Genomic DNA, 18,492 nt, shown 5'->3' with positions numbered 1-18,492 from the left:
TCGCATAGCCTCTTTACCAGCACGGCGGCTGTTGTGGGCGGTCCATGTCTCAGGAATTGTGTATGTTCACAATTTTCTAGGTAGTGGACTAGTGTGGCGTTCGGCTCGCCGCAGTGCTTGCAGCACCTTTCATCGCGTTCGATTGTTGGGATAATCTGCCATGCACAGTGGTAACCTAGGCGCATTTTGTGAAGAATGACTTCGGTTCCTCTGTTGCTTACTTCAGAGAGTGCCAGTGGTTCATAGCTTGTGGCGTCTGAGTACCAGCTGGCCGAGGGGGAGGTTCTCGTTTCCTCTCTGTGGAGCTGCCGTAGGAAGGTACGACCGACCAAGGCACACTTCTCCATAAGTAATTTTCGGCTCGGTTTTATCGTCATGGGATTTGGGAGTATACCCCTGCCAGCGACGGCTAGTCTGTCAGCAAGCTCGTTCCCTCTGATGCCGATGTGGCTTGGGACCCAGTTGATGATAATTCTTCTACCCTGAGCAAGAATTCTCTGTGCTATTGTGAGAATCGTGGTCAGTAGGTAGATGCTGTCTGTGGGTGAGCTGTGCTGAAGACAGTCAATTACTGCCCTGGAGTCTGTGTGTATGACCACGTGTCCTTCCCTTAGGGACGCGTGGCCTAGGGCTCCCATGATTGCAACTGCCTCTGCCTGTAGCGAGGAGGCGTTGACTATTACCCTCATGGATCGCGTGGCATCCCTAGCTGCAAAGCCGACGCCTGCAGTGTGGCTCAAGGGATCGACCGATCCATCCGTGTAGTATGTTCTACTACCCGGAGGAGTGATGGCTGCAATGACCCTGTGGGCTTCTGCCTTTAGGCTAGGCATGGGGTATATGCTCTTTTTCTTTGACAGGCTCATTATGTTGAACTCTATCAGGCTCAGTGCCCACGGCGGGGCTTCGGCAAAGTCGGGGTGGGGGGAGTCCATGCCCTTAGCAAGAAGCTGTTCTTTGAGCTGATGGCGTATCAACACCCTGGCTGTATGAGACAGCCAGGAGTTGTTTGCAAAGAGCTCGTTGTCTTGTTCGAGGCATCTGACTAATTTTTGTCTTAGGCTTGTGTTCCTGGGAGCCTGGATGAAGGTTTGCCTCCATCAGGAGGTTGAGGACCTTCGTCCACCTCGGGGCACCCAGAATGATCCTGGCAGCTTCATTTTGGACTGTTTCTAATTTGTCTGTGTGCTTTTTCTTTGCAGCAATTAGAGCGACTGAGGCATAGTCCACAATGGGCCGGACAGCATGTACATAGAATGATCTTAGTACTTTGTGTCTGGCCCCTATGCGTCTCCCAGTCATTGCTCTTATGGCGGACAGTCTTGCTTTGGTTCGGTCAACCAGGTACTGGACCTCCTTATGGAAGGAGAGGGTCCGGTCTATCCTTACCCCAAGGTATAGGTAGTCCTGGACCCATTCCACTCCCTGGATTTTCAGTCTTGTGCCTCGAACTCTCTGTCTCAGAGCCATGGCTTTGGATTTGGCTGCAGAGATCTTTAGTCCTGTCCTACAACACTCCTCTGACACGAGGTCCAGACAACGCTGGGCTTTATTCTGGCTGCGTGGTCCAGTGGAGGTGATAGCGAGATCGTCTGCATACGAGATGATCTGGCACCCCACTGGGAGGTTTATGTTGAGGATGCAGGACATTAAAGTGCTGAATAGGGCTGGACTGAGAACCCCACCCTGTGGCGTTCCATTTTCGAGCGGCATGTGCTGTGATAGGTGACCCTGGAATTTGACATTGGCAGTCCTGTTCCTGAAGTAGTCACCTATCCAAGCCAAGAGCTTTCCTCTGATTCCCTTCTGGATCAGGCTTTCCTGAATGGCAAGCGGACTTGCCAGTTCAAAAGCCTTCTCCAGGTCAAGGAATACCACCACAGCTGGGCCCTTGCTGATTGTGCTTAAGAGCGTGGCTATGCTGTGTGCTGTGCCCATGCCCCTTGTGAACCCGTGGAAAAAGACTGATCTTTATTTTCTGTTTCCGTCTTAGACGAGATACTGCAGAGTTAGCTGAGATTAATAATTACATATGAAAGAGAAATGGAAATTGTCATTCTTATCAGCGGTGGTCATTTACAAAAAAAAGAAAAAAAAAAGTTTAACATTTAGTTTCCCCCTTACACGAGATTTGTTTATTACAATATACTGTAGAGTTATGTGGGAGTAATAACTACATTTAGAAGACAAATGAAAATCGTCAATCTACAACCTCGCTTGACCTTACTTGGCTGCAGGGTTACACGGCGAAACACACGGATCTGAATTCTGTACGATGACTGCTACAGCTTCCCTGTTCCGCGTTTCTTTTGATATGGATGTCACGTCCATTTCTCAAGTTTCAAGAAAGTCTCCCTTTCACCGAACGCCAAGTATATCAAAATATCCAGATGATGTTCCTGTGTGCACACCAGATCCTGGGATCCCTTTGGAGATGGTTGTGCTGGAGGCGGTACGAAGATGAAAAGGTTCGGCGGGCGTCGGTCAGAGGCTCCCTTTGCGCGGAGAAGATTGGTATACGAAGCAGAGGGAGGAATGACTTTATGCAAAACTTTAAATGTCAGATGTTAAATAAATGTTTTTGTAAGAAATTCCATGTTTCCTTTGAGTTTGAGTATCATTAGTTTCTCAAAGGTGGTCGTTTACAAAGAAGACAAACTTTTAACATTGTTTTTTTCCGACTTACACGAGATACAGCATGTGATTTTCTCAATCCTGTATTATACAGATCACAAATATCAGATTTCTGAATTTAAGTAAGTGAATTCTGGCGATGAATGTTCGAAGAATATAAAATCATCATGCATGTAAGGAAAGGGAGAGCAACATACGCAACATTTGAAGGATAGGTTCAGTTCTTCATTTTACAAATATTTCATAAATAGTTGAAAGAGAAGAAAGTTCTTAGGAAGAACTTCCATCAGAAAGAATGATGCTAAAGGACAAGAAGTCACAACTGAAATCATATGTTCGTGTGTGTGTTTAATTATGTATTATGTATGACGGATAATAAACCAAAATGGATGATTTGATCCATTTCGGCTTATTTTTCTGTCTGAAGAGGAAGGAAGAGGAAGTTATCGAAACGTCACGATTTATGTTCATTTCTTACTGTGACTGTTTTCCTTTTCATCTTTTTGTACACGTTACTATGCCTGTGTCATGTATGAATGTATTATGCATGTATTATGTATCCATGCATATATATATATATATATATATATATATATATATATATATATATATATATATATATATATGCATGTGTGGATATATATGTATGTGTTATATATGTATGCATGTGTTATATATGAATGCATATGTGTTATGTATGTATGCATATATGCATGTATGTATGCATATATGCATGTATGTATGCATATATGCATGTATGTATGCATATATGCATGTATGTATGCATATATGCATGTATGTATGATCATATGTGTTATGTATGTATGCATGTATGTGTTATGCATGTATGCATGTATGTGTTATGCATGTATGCATGTATGTGTTATGTATGTATGCATGTATGTGTTATGCATGTATGCATATATGCATGTATGTGTTATGTATGTATGCATATATGCATGTATGTGTTATGTATGTATGTAGTTTATATGTATGTAAAAAAATTGTATCTATATGTGCATCTGTGAATTAGTATGCATGTATGAAGTGTTTATTCATGAAGTATGTTTCTGTTTGTATGAATGTATGCATGTATGAATGAAGTATGTATATATCAAGTACCTATGTATGCATAAAGTATGCATGTATGAAGTGTTTATTCACGAAGTATGTTTATGTTTCTCTGTTTGTATGCATATATTTGTATGTATATATGAAGTACCTATGTATGTATGCATAAAGTATGCATGCATGAAGTGTTTATTCATAACATATGTTTATGTTTCTGTTTCTATGCATATATTTGTATGTATATACGAAGTACCTATGTATGTATTACGAATGCATATGCAGTAAATACTGCAAGTATTGAAAGCATTGTACTGAATATGTATATATGTAATGAGATATATCGATTTAACTAATTGATAAAATTAATATTAAACAGAATAGTTTATTTAATATGATAATAAAAGTCGCTCCTCCCTCTCTACTTCGTATATTAATCTTCTCCGCGCAAAGGGAATCTTTGACCGTCGCCTACCCAACCTTCTCGTCTTCCGCATTGCCCTTTTCATCAGAACAAATTTTAAAGATTATTAGTGGTCGTTTACAAGACAACGGTTTTAACATTTCGCATATTTCAATTGAGTTTTCTTATCAGCAAATGCAAAATAAATGAATCTTCATAATGCAGTTATTACTCCTACTTAACAGTAGATAGAACTAATAATCCTCAAATACCATTTTGTATCATGGAGAAGAAAAGAAAAACATGGAATATCTTACAAACACATTTATTTAAAGATTTGTATAAAGTCAAGTCATTCCTCCCTCTCTGCTTTGTATACCAATCTTCTCCGCGCAAAGGGAGCCTCTGACCGACGCCCGCCGAACCTTTTCCTCTTCCGTACTGTCATCACAGGCATCTCCAACGGGATCCCAGAATGTGGTGTGCACATATCATCTGGATATTTTGGTATACTTGCCGTTTGGTGAAAAGGAGACTCTCTTGAAACTTGAGAAATGGGCGTGACATCCATATCGGAAGAAACGCGAAACAGGAAAGTTGTTGTAGTGGTCATCGTACAGTATTTTGATCCAAAGTAATGTGATGAAATGTGCTGTGGTATGACTTTTACCTGACTGTTTTGCCGCGTACCCCTACAGGCAAGTAAGGTGAAGCGAGGTATGGAAACCATTTACAAAATGAATGAATATATGATCTCGATAATATTTCAACCCAATTCTCTTATCCAGATATATCCCCAAGATTACCAAAAACTGTTTGTGAAGAAAGACAAAAGTACTTCATATTTTCGTTTCAGACAAGATTATTCACTAAAGAGCTTCCATTTGTTCTTAATGTGGTGTCAAAAGATACGCCGAGAAGCTTAAAGGCATTTCCAGTGAGACAAAATGATATATATGATAATTTCAAGAAGACGTAAAGTTAAGATTTGTGTCAGCTTTCAACTTAGGCTCATATCGTTATTATGAACTACCAAATTATTGATAAGGTCTGATATATTTATTTTTAAAAGTCGCAGATAAATCTACAGTAAATATTACTACATTAATCATGCCTCATGTCTCGGTTAGTGTACTTTCCGATGGCCTGTATGTAGCTTTCCTCTTTCCTGTTTCTTTTGATATCCATATCCCGGAATGTGGTGTGCACAAAGGAACATAAACTGGTACTTTTGATACATTTGGCGTTTGTGGGTCAGGAAAGTGTCTTGAAACTTGTGAAATGGCCGTGATATTAAAAAAAACAAAAAAAAAACAAAAAAAAACAGGGAAGATGATGTGATTTGACCTTTCACCTGTGGGCAGAATGCACAGTTGTGAAAGATATATAGTAAGAGTTTATTAAGAAATGTCAAAGAAAACATTAGCGTACTACATCGTCTAGCAACAAGTTAACATAAATAGTTTACAGTAAGAAAACAACGTTTACTTTGTCTTATAAAAATCAAAATTAATAAATGAATAAATTGTGGGTTAAGTAATAAAAAATTCTTCATTGTTCTCCTGTGTTTTGTATGACTATTATGGAGTTAAATTACCAATCCGCTGTCATAACACTGAAATATCAATATAAGAAAATATATTTAAGGTGTTCGGAATATTCATCAGATCGTTTTCCAACATTTTTAAACCCTGGAGCAGACAATAGTCACAAGGATATATATGTTTGGTTTATTTATGAATATACTTATTAAGTATGTATGCATAAAGTATGTATACATGCATTAAATATAAATACATACATTATATATACATACATGCATTGAATATATTTACATGCATTAAATATATATATATATATATATATATATATATATATAATATATGCATTAACTATGTATCCATGAATTAACTATGTATCCATTAATTAACTATGTATCCATGCATTAAGTATGTGTCCATGCATTAAGTATGGATCCATGCATTAAGTATGTCTCCATCCATTAAGTATGAATTCATGCATTAGATATGTATACATGCATTAAATATGTATACATGCATTAAATATATATCCATGCATTAAGTATGTATCCATGCATTAAGTATGTATCCATGCATTAAGTATGTATCCATGCACTAAGTATGTATGCATGTATTAAGTATGTATCAATGCATTGAGTATGTATCCATGAATTAAGTATGTATCCATGCATTAAGTATGTATCCATGCACTAAGTATGTATGCATGCATTAAGTATGTATCAATGCATTGAGTATGTATACATTCCTTAAGTTTGTATATGTCTATTCATTTAGTATGTATGTATGTATATTCATTTAATATGTATGTATATAAATTCCTTTAGTACGTACATATATATATATATATATATATAATATATGCATTAACTATGTATCCATGAATTAACTATGTATCCATTAATTAACTATGTATCCATGCATTAAGTATGTGTCCATGCATTAAGTATGGATCCATGCATTAAGTATGTATCCATCCATTAAGTATGAATTCATGCATTAGATATGTATACATGCATTAAATATGTATACATGCATTAAATATATATCCATGCATTAAGTATGTATCCATGCATTAAGTATGTATCCATGCATTAAGTATGTATCCATGCACTAAGTATGTATGCATGTATTAAGTATGTATCAATGCATTGAGTATGTATCCATGAATTAAGTATGTATCCATGCATTAAGTATGTATCCATGCACTAAGTATGTATGCATGCATTAAGTATGTATCAATGCATTGAGTATGTATACATTCCTTAAGTTTGTATATGTCTATTCATTTAGTATGTATGTATGTATATTCATTTAATATGTATGTATATAAATTCCTTTAGTACGTACATAAAAAAAATTCGTTTAGTATCTTTGTATACATGTATATATGTATTGTGTATACATGCATATATGCATTATGTATGCATGCATATATGTATTAGATATGCATGCATATATATTAATTATGCATATATACATGCATGTATGCATTAAGTATGTATTAATAGGTATGTTCGCAATAAGTATTCATATATGTATGTATATATTAAGTATGTATGCATATATTAAGTATGTATGCATATATTAAGTATGTATTAATAGGTATGTTCGCATTAAGTATGTAGATATGTATGTATATATTAAGTATGTATGCAAATATTAAGTATATATGCAAATATTAAGTATGTATGCAAATATTAAGAATGTATGCATATATTAAGTATGTATGTATAAGTATGTATGTATGGAGTATGTATGTATGGAGTATGTATGTATAAGTATGTATGTATAAGTATGTATGTATGGAGTATGTATGTATGGAGTATGTATGTATGGAGTATGTATGTATGGAGTATGTATGTATGGAGTATGTATGTATAAGTATGCATGTATGGAATATGTATGTATAAGTATGCATGTATGGAGTATGCACGCATGGAGTATGTATGTATAAGCATGTATGTATATATATGTATGTATAAGTATATATATGTATGAATATGTATGTATGAGTATGTATAAGTATATATGTATAGGTACGTATGTATGTATGTATAAGTATGTATGTGTATGTATGTATAAGTATGTATGTATAAGTATGTATGTATAAATATGTATGTATAAGTATGTATGTATAGTATATACGTATAAGTATGTATGCATATGTATGTATGTATAGGTATGTATATAAGTATGTATGTATAGGTATGTATGTATTAGTATGTATGTATAGGAATTATGTATAAGTGGGTATGTATAAGTATGTATAAGTATATAAGTATAAGTATGTAAGTATAAGTATGTAAGTATAAGTATGTAAGTATAAATATGTAAGTATAAGTATGTAAGTATAAGTATGTAAGTATAAGTATGTAAGTATAAGTATGTAAGTATAAGTATGTAAGTATAAGTATGTAAGTATAAGTATGTAAGTATAAGTATGTAAGTATAAGTATGTAAGTATAAGTATGTAAGTATAAGTATGTAAGTATAAGTATGTAAGTATAAGTATGTAAGTATAAGTATGTAAGTATAAGTATGTAAGTATAAGTATGTAAGTATAAGTATGTAAGTATAAGTATGTAAGTATAAGTATGTAAGTATAAGTATGTAAGTATAAGTATGTAAGTATAAGTATGTAAGTATAAGTATGTAAGTATAAGTATGTAAGTATAAGTATGTAAGTATAAGTATGTAAGTATAAGTATGTAAGTATAAGTATGTAAGTATAAGTATGTAAGTATAAGTATGTAAGTATAAGTATGTAAGTATAAGTATGTAAGTATAAGTATGTAAGTATAAGTATGTAAGTATAAGTATGTAAGTATAAGTATGTAAGTATAAGTATGTAAGTATAAGTATGTAAGTATAAGTATGCATGTATAAGTATGTAAGTATAAGTATGTAAGTATAAGTATGTAAGTATATGTATGTAAGTATAAGTATGTAAATATAGGTATGTAAGTATAGGTATATAAGTATAAGTATGTAAGTATAAGTATGTAAGTATAAGTATGCAAGTATAAGTTTGCAAGTATAAGTTTGCAAGGATAAGTATGCAAGGATAAGTATGCAAGGATAAGTATGCAAGGATAAGTATGCAAGGGTAAGTATGCAAGGGTAAGTATGCAAGGATAAGTATGCAAGGATAAGTATGCAAGGATAAGTATGCATGGATAAGTATGCATGGATAAGTATGCAAGGATAAGTATGCATGGATAAGTATGCAAGGATAAGTATGCAAGGATAAGTATGCAAGGATAAGTATGCAAGGATAAGTATGCAAGTATAAGTATGCAAGGATAAGTATGCAAGGATAAGTATGCAAGGATAAGTATGCAAGGATAAGTATGCAAGGATAAGTATGCAAGGATAAGTATGCAAGGATAAGTATGCAAGGATAAGTATGCAAGGATAAGTATGCATGGATAAGTATGCAAGGATAAGTATGCAAGGATAAGTATGCAAGGATAAGTATGCATGGATAAGTATGCAAGGATAAGTATGCAAGGATAAGTATGCAAGGATAAGTATGCAAGGATAAGTATGCAAGGATAAGTATGCAAGTATAAGTATACGAGTATAAGTATGCAAGTATAAGTATGCAAGGATAAGTATGCAAGGATAAGTATGCAAGGATAAGTATGCAAGTATAAGTATACAAGTATAAGTATGCAAGTATAAGTTTGCAATTATAAGTATAAGTATATAAGTATAAGTATGTAAGTATAGGTATATAAGCATAAGTGTGTAAGTATAAGTATGTGTGTATAAGTATGTTTGTATTAAGTATGTATGTATTAAGTATGTATGTATTAAGGATGTATGTATGAAGCATGTATGTATTAAGGATGTATGTATGAAGCATGTATGTATGAAGCATGTATGTATGAAGCATGTATGTATGAAGCATGTATGTATTAAGGATGTATGTATGAAGCATGTATATATGAAGCATGTATGTATGAAGCATGTATGTATTAAGCATGTATGTATTAAGCATGCATGTATTAAGCATGTATGTATTAAGCATGTATGTATTAAGCATATATGTATTAAGCATTTATGTATTAAGCATGTATGTATTAAGTTTGTATTATATATATATGTATTAAGTATGTATGTACCAAGTGAGTTATGTATCAAGTATGTATGTATCAAGTATGTATGTATCAAGTATATATGTATCAATTATGTATGTACCAATTGTGTATGTATCAATTATCTATGTGTCAAGTATATATATATATATATATATATATATATCAAATATGTATGTATTAATTATGTATGTATTAGGTATGTATGCATCAAGTATGTGTGTTTCAAGTATGTATGTATCAAGTATGTACGTTTCAAGCATGTATGTATGTATGAATGTATGTATGTATCAAGTATGTACGTTTCAAGTATGTATGTATCAAGTATGTTCGTATCAAGTATGTATGTGTCAAGTAAGTATGTATGAAGTATGTATGTATCAGGTATGTATGTATGAAGTATGTTTGTATTAGGTATATATGTATTAAGTGTTTTGTATTACGTAGGTATGAATACATGCATACATTAAGTATGTATGTATGTATGTATGTAATAAGTATCTATGCATACACTAAATATGTATATATGAATTAAACATCTATGCATGTATTAGGTATCTATATATTAAGTAAGTACCTATTAAGTATGCATGTATTATGTATGCACATATCAAGTATGTATGTGTGAAGTATGTATGTATATACAAAGTATGTATGTATATACAAAGTATGTATGTATATACAAAGTATGTATGTATATACAAAATATGTATGTATATACAAAGTATGTATGTATATACAAAGTATGTATGTATATACAAAGTATGTATGTATATACAAAGTATGTATGTATATACAAAGTATGTATGTATATACAAAGTATGTATGTATATACAAAGTATGTATGTATATACAAAGTATGTATGTATATGCAAAGTATGTATGTATATACAAAGTATGTATGTATATACAAAGTAAGTAAGTATAAAATAGGTTTGCATTAGTTATGTATACATGCAAGGAGCATACATTTATGTATGCATACATGTATTAGTTATGTATAAATGCATGGAGCATACATTTATGTATGCATACATGTATTAGTTATGTATACATGCATGGAGCATACATTTATGTATGCATACATGTATTAGTTATGTATACATACATAAAAGTATTAGGTATGTATACATGCATAAATGTATCAGGTATTTATACATGCATACATGTATTATGTGTGTATATATGCATATGTGTATTAAATATGTATACATGCATATGTGCATTATATAGGTATGCATGCATATGTGCATTTAATATGTATACTTTCATATAAGCATTAAGTATATATACATGCTTATATGTATTAACTATTTACACATGCATATATTATGTATAAATGCCTACATGTATTAAGTATATACACACATTCATATATGTAGTAAGTATGTATGTATTTGATAGGTATGTTTATATTTAGTATGTTTATATGTATGCATATAATCATGTATGTATGTACCTATCAAGTATTATGTCTATATGCATGTATGTATGAATTAGATATGTATGTACGTATGTATGAAATATTTATGTATCAAGTATGTATGTATAAAACCTACACGTATGTATCTATTAAGAATGTATGTATATATGCATATATGTATATATGCAAGTAGGAATTCAGTATGTATATACGTATTATGTGTGTATAAAAGATTTATGCCTCGAGTATGTGTGCATAAAGCATTGATACATGAAGTATGTAAGGTATTAAGTACGAATGTATGAGGTATCTATATACCAGTATGTATGTGTATGCATTATTGTATTGAATATGTATATATGTATTATGCATGTATACATTAAGTATTGTATAGAGTAAGTATATATGCATTAAGTATTGCATAGAGTAAGTATATATTCATTAAGTATTGTATAGAGTAAGTATATATCAATTAAGTATTTACGCATGTATTGATCAACACAAATCAGAATAAGAAGCAGTTATTATTCACATTTTAATACTGTGCAAGTTCTCTGATAACGTGATCTAAGCGTATCAGGATTACATTAGAAGTTTGTTATGGGTTGTTGGCAAAATTCCAACAATGTCTTCAGAGACATGGTGTCGATTAAAACCATTGATTAGGGTAATACGATAAACATGGCATGGTTTGCATACAAATTTATTTAATATATGTAATTTAAAGATTGTATAAAGTCACTCCTCCCTCTCTGCTTCGTATACTAATCTTCTCCGCGCAAAGGGAGCCTCTGACCGACGCCCACCGAATCTTCTCGTCTTCCGCATTGCCCTTCTGCGACAGGCAACCGCCTCCACCACAGACATCTCCAACTGGAACTCAGAATGTGGTGTGCAGATAGGAACGTGTGGAGCAGGAACGTCTCTTGAAACCTGAGAAACAGGCTTGATATTCATGTTGGAAGAAACGGGAAACAGGGAAGTTGCTGCGGTGGTCATCGTATAGTATTCCGATCTGAAGTAATGGCATGAAAAGTGCATTTGACTTTTAACCTGATTCTTGCCCCGCGTATCTCCGAATCAGATAAGGTTAAGCGATGACAGATTACAAATTATGTGACTTAATTACATCACTCCTGTTTAACCCAATACTTTTACCTATTTCTTCTTGTTTTTTTTAGATAATATATGTGTATGCTAGGGCTTGTGGCACATCACTACTGATCCTAGTATGTCATTATAGATACTCCGAGAAGTAAAAGCCGTTTCCATTTCCAGTGAAAATAATTCAAATATTGATACTTTTGGAAGATATAAAACTTTCATTCAAGTATTTTTATTAGGTTAACATCGTCAGTTCGCGCTTAGTTAAGCTTCTGCTGCTTCTTTGCCTGCGTGTGATCTTTTCTATTTCTTGATATATATATATATATATATATATATATATATATATATATATATATATATATATATATATATATATATATATATATATATATATAGGGGTGGGAGGGGAGATCGAAGCTGGAAATTATTCTCGAAAGATAACATTTCAGTGTGGGCAGTATATAAGCTGTTGGATGATTTGATAAAATGGCAAATATTTTGCAAATGATCTGGCAGCTTGGCTCAGATCATTAACTCCGGTGTGTCGCTTAACCTTACCTGACTTCGGTTTGGGTAGTGAAAGATCCAGATTAAAGGTCAGATTACGTCACATGTCATCACATCACTTCTGGTCGGAATACTGTCCGATGACCACTATGTAACTTCTCTCTTTCCCGTTTCTTATGATATGGATATCACGACTGTTTCTCGGGCTTGTAGAGATGTTCTTGTTTCATAAACGCCAAGTGTATCAAAGGATCCAGATGAAAATCCTTCGTGCACACCTATTGGTGTCATGAATGATGTATTGACATGTATTTGTTCGTTGGAGATGCCTGCATTGCCTCCACCGCAGGCATCTCCAACGGGATCCCAGGATGCGGTGTGTACATATAAATAATTGGCTTTTGTGGAACAGAGAACTCTATTGAAATCTGCGACCTGAGATGTTTATAATATGCAATTAAAAATGAAACGCAACAATTTCCATCTGCACATTCCCTTACTTCTGAAAAATCTCAACGGAAAAATAAATACAAGGTAAGATACGAGGAAAGTAATCGTTTCCTGATTTTATAATCAGCTTATCAGGGAGCACAGCAAAGCGAAACTGGAATTTATTCTTGCAAGATGACATTTGATGGGCAGTATATAAGCAATTCAGCAATTAATAAGGCGACATTCGTTTGCACGTGAATATGTAGCGTGGCCGAGTGGTCTAGGGTGCTGGTTTTAGGCACCAGTCTCTTCAGGGCTTGGATTCGAATCTCACCGCTGCAAGGGCTTGTGGCACCTTTGATCCTAGACTGTTCTTTATAGATACTCCAAGAAATAGAATGTTTTTTATAGATACTCCAAGAAATAGAATGTTTTTTATAGCTACTCCAAGAAATAGAATGTTTTTTATAGCTACTCCAAGAAATAGAATGTTTTTTTATAGCTACTCTAAGATTCGAAAATCATGTCTGGTGAGAATACATTAAGTATAAACCTACGATATAAAGCTAATATTCATGCAAGTATTTATGTTAGGTTGATATCGTCAGTTAGTGATGGTTTTACCTATAAAAGAATTGTTCAGGTTTCACACATACACATATATCCTGATACATATTGTTGTAAGTTTTCGTATTATTTCTGGCATATCTCTATTCATTACATAGTCTTCATATGGCATATGTTTCAAAGTTGAGATTCATACTCATTCGGTGAGACAGTGAGGTTAAAGATCGAATCACATTGCATTCCCTTTACATAACTTCAGATGGGAACACCATACGATTACCACTTCAGCAATATCCCTCTTTCGCGTTTCTTTCTATATGAATATTACGCCAATTGTATAAAGAGATCCAGATAATTGTACACACCACATCTTGGGATACCTTTGAAAATGTTTGTGATGGAGGCGGTTGCCTGCCGCAGAAGGGCAATACGGAAGACGAGAAGGTTCGGTAGACGTCGGTCAGAGGCTCCCTTTGTGCGGAGAAGATTGGTACATAATATATGTATAAATAATACATAATATATGCGTAAATAATACATAATATATGCATAAATAATACATACTTAATATATGCATAAATAATACATACATAATATATGCATAAATAATACATAAATAATATATGCATAAATAATACATACATAATATATGCATAAATAATACATACATAATATATGCATAAATAATACATACATAATATATGCATAAATAATACATACATAATATATGCATAAATAATACATACATAATATATGCATAAATAATGCATACATAATATATGCATAAATAATACATACATAATATATGCATAAATAATACATACATAATATATGCATAAATAATACATACATAATATATGCATAAATAATACATACATAATATATGCATAAATAATACATACATAATATATGCATAAATAATGCATACATAAAATATGCATAAATAATACATACATAATATATGCATAAATAATACATACATAATATATGCATAAATAATACATACATAATATATGCATAAATAATACATGCATAAATAATACATGCATAAATAATACATGCATAAATAATACATACATAATATATGCATAAATAATACATGCATAAATAATACATGCATAAATAATACATACATAATATATGCATAAATAATACATACATAATATATGCATAAATAATACATACACATATGCATATAATATCTGCATACATAATATATGCATAAATAATACATACATGTATGCATATAACATAAGCGTACATAATATATGCATAAATAATACATACATACATGTATGCATATAATATATGCATACATAATATATGCATATAATATATGCATACATAATATATGCATAAATAATACATAATATATGCATAAATAATACATACATGTATGCATATAATATATGCATACATAATATATTCATAAATAATACATACATGTATGCATATAATATATGGATACATAATATATGCATAAATAATACATACATGTGTGCATATAATATATGCATGCATAATATATGCATAAATAATACATACATGCATACATAATACATGCATATATAATACATACATGCATACATAATACATGCATATATAATACATACATACTGAATTCTGAACAACCCTTTTACAACTGAAGCAAGCATCAGCCGACGTTATTAACGAGTTTTCTATCTTCCGGAAGTATAGATGATATTTAATGCATTTTCACTGGAGATTCCTTTTCGCTTCTCGGAGTATCTATAATGATACAGAAGTGAAGTGTCCTGGCAGCGGTGGGATTCGAACCCACGCCTCCGAAGAGAATGGTGCTTAAAACCAGCGCCTTAGACCGCTCGGCCACGCTACCTCTTGATAGGTGTGCATTTACCATCGAGTTTCCCTTCTACGAGGTAGCAACGGCATTTCCAGCGTGATGCCAAGATGTGATTGTACAAAAGAATATTCATTGTTTCCTTTGATGCATTCGGCAAAAATACACACGCAAATGCAGTTATAACTCCCACCCAACTCTACAGAAAACAGAAAATATTAAACGTTTGTCTTCTTGTAAACGATCATCATTGATAAAACAAATAATCCTCAAACGCCATTTTAAATCATGGAGAAATAAAAAGAAAACATGGAAAATTTTACATTTATTTAACATCTGACATTTAAAATATTGCATAAAGTTACTCCTCCCTTTCTGCTTCGTATACTAATCTTCTCCGCGCAAATGGAGCCTCTGACCGACGCCCACCGAACTTTTTCATCTTCCGTGCCGCCTCCAGCATGTGGTGTGCACACAGGAACATCATCTGGATATTTTGATATACTTGGCTTTACGAACAAAAAAAGAAATAACTACACACACGCGCGTGCAAATGACATCAGTTGTGACTAATGTCCTTCACAATGCCTGATTCTCTCTAGGAGTCAATACTGTTTATTTTGACTAAGATCCTCTTTCATCTACTGCGTTATGACATATATGTCAAATGAACAGCTGAACCTACTCTAAAAATGTTGGGTATGTTGCTTCAATTTCATAAATATGATATTCGTGAACTAGGTATAGAAAATTACATACCATAATTCCCACCAGTATCTGCCGCTCATTTCCCTGTGTGTGATCTTTTCCATTTCTTTGTATTTTTTTTAATTTTTTTGAGGGGGGGGGGGGGCGAAACTGGAAATTATTTTTGCCAGATAACACTTAATGGGAGGGATATAACATGTGTTAAATGTTATAATATCTGTAGGTTGCGTGGCCGAGCGGTCTAAGGCGCTGGTTTAAGGCACCAGTCTCTTCGGAGGCGTGGGTTCGAATCCCACCGCTGCCAGGGATTTTAACCCTTTATCCTTGCCTTGATCTGAGATCAAACATACGCCAAGAAGCTAAAAGCTATATGATCATTTCAAGATGTGAAGATATGTTTTAGCATTCAAATGAGGCTCATATCGTCATTATGAACTACCAACTGATTGATAAGGTCTAATACTCTTATGTAGAAAAAATCGCTAATAAATCTATAGTAAATAGTACTACATTAATCATGTCTAAGAATTAATCCAAAGAGATCAGTCATCTGTAATTAACGATAATCTGTTAGATTTATCCTGACTATAGAAGGACGAAATAATAAGATTATATAATTTGCTACATAATCAATTCAGTCATTTGTAAACGACTTGTCGCTTAACCTTATCTGATTCGGGTTGCGCGGTAAAACAGCCAGATTGAAGGTCAGATTACGTCACATTTCATCACATCACTCTCGGTTAGAATACTATCCGATGGCCAGTATGTAACTTCCCTCTTTCCCGTTTCTTTTGATATCCATAACCTGGAATGTGGTGTTCGCAATAGAATATCATCTGGTACTTTTGATACATTTGGCGTTTGTGGGTCAGGAAAGTATCTTGAAACGAGAAATGGAAGTGATATCCGAAAGGAACAGGAAAGAGAAAACGTTTTTTTCCCGATGAAATGTGATGACATATGTTGTGATTTGACCCTTGACCTGTGTGTTTTAAGACATATCCCTAAGTCAAATAAGGTCAAGCGACGATGGTGCTCTATACTAAATGTGTAAATTAATAACATAATTCCTGGTTAATCTAATTCCTTCTAAGGTACACGACAAGCGTTTAACATTTCACAGTTTTCATGTAAGTATCCTCATCCGCAAATGCAAAATGTATCAATAGATCTGGAAGATTTTATTTGCACACCACATCCTGGGACCCCGTTAGAGATGCCTTGGGTCGGAGGCGGTTGCAGAATGACGATTTTTATTTATCTTCTAAATGTAGTTATTACTCCCACTTAACTCTACATTAGATAAACGAATGTAAAAGGGAAACAGAAAATGTTAAAATGACCATTGATAGAACGAATAATCCACAAACATCATTTTATATCATGGAGAAGTAAGAAGAAAGCATATCGTACAAATACATTTATTTAACGTCTGCCATTTAAAGTTTTTCATAAAGTCATTCCTCCCTCTCTCTTTCATATAACAATCTTCTCCGCGCAAAGGGCGCCTCTGACCGACGCACACCGAACTTTCTCGTCTTCTGTACCGCCACCACAGGCATCTCCAACGGGATCCCAGGAAGTGGTGTGCACATATCATCTGGATATTTTGATATACTTGGCGTTAGGTTAAAATCAGACTCTCTTGAAACTTGAGAAATGGGCGTGACATCCATATCGAAAGAAACGCGGAACAGGGAAGTCGTTGTACTGGTCATCGTACAGTATTCTGATCCAAAGTAATGTGATAACTTGTGCTGTGGTATAACCTTTTACCTGACTGTTTCGCCGCGTACCCCTGCAGCCAAGTAAGGTCAAGCGATGTATGGAAACCATTTACGAAAGGAATTGCTATAAAATCTCAGTAATATTTCAACACCATTCCCTTATCGACTCATATCCCCAAGAAAGACAAAGATACTTTATATTTTCGTTTCAGACAAGATTATATTATTATCCAGTAAAGTGCTAGGCACAAGGAATAAATACCTTTATCAGGGAAACCACCATTCCATTTGTTCTTAATTCCGTTTTTGTAGCCTCCGGGCTAGTACAGTGGTAACGTGTCGGCCTCTCATCCGAGGGGTCGGCGGTTCGCGCCCCGCCCAGGCGCGAGAAGTTGCAATTGTCGCCTGGAGGTTACTGCTGTGACTGGGCACCACGGCGGGTAAGGACTA

General features: G+C 33.8%; 2 non-coding genes across 2 annotated transcripts; one reads left to right on the top strand and one right to left on the bottom strand.

Annotated features, from left to right (window-relative positions):
- Window positions 1-15,558: 15,558 nt before the first annotated feature.
- Window positions 15,559-15,640, bottom strand: Trnal-uaa. The gene has a single exon. It is a non-coding gene; the product is annotated as a tRNA-Leu (tRNA).
- An 894-nt stretch (window positions 15,641-16,534) lies between these two features.
- On the top strand, window positions 16,535-16,616 carry Trnal-aag. Its single transcript has one exon. It is a non-coding gene; the product is annotated as a tRNA-Leu (tRNA).
- Window positions 16,617-18,492: the final 1,876 nt, after the last annotated feature.

This window comes from Penaeus chinensis, chromosome 24 (genome assembly GCF_019202785.1).
Source record: "Penaeus chinensis breed Huanghai No. 1 chromosome 24, ASM1920278v2, whole genome shotgun sequence".
NCBI lineage: Eukaryota > Metazoa > Arthropoda > Malacostraca > Decapoda > Penaeidae > Penaeus > Penaeus chinensis.
This window is presented reverse-complemented; position numbering and strand designations above follow the sequence as displayed.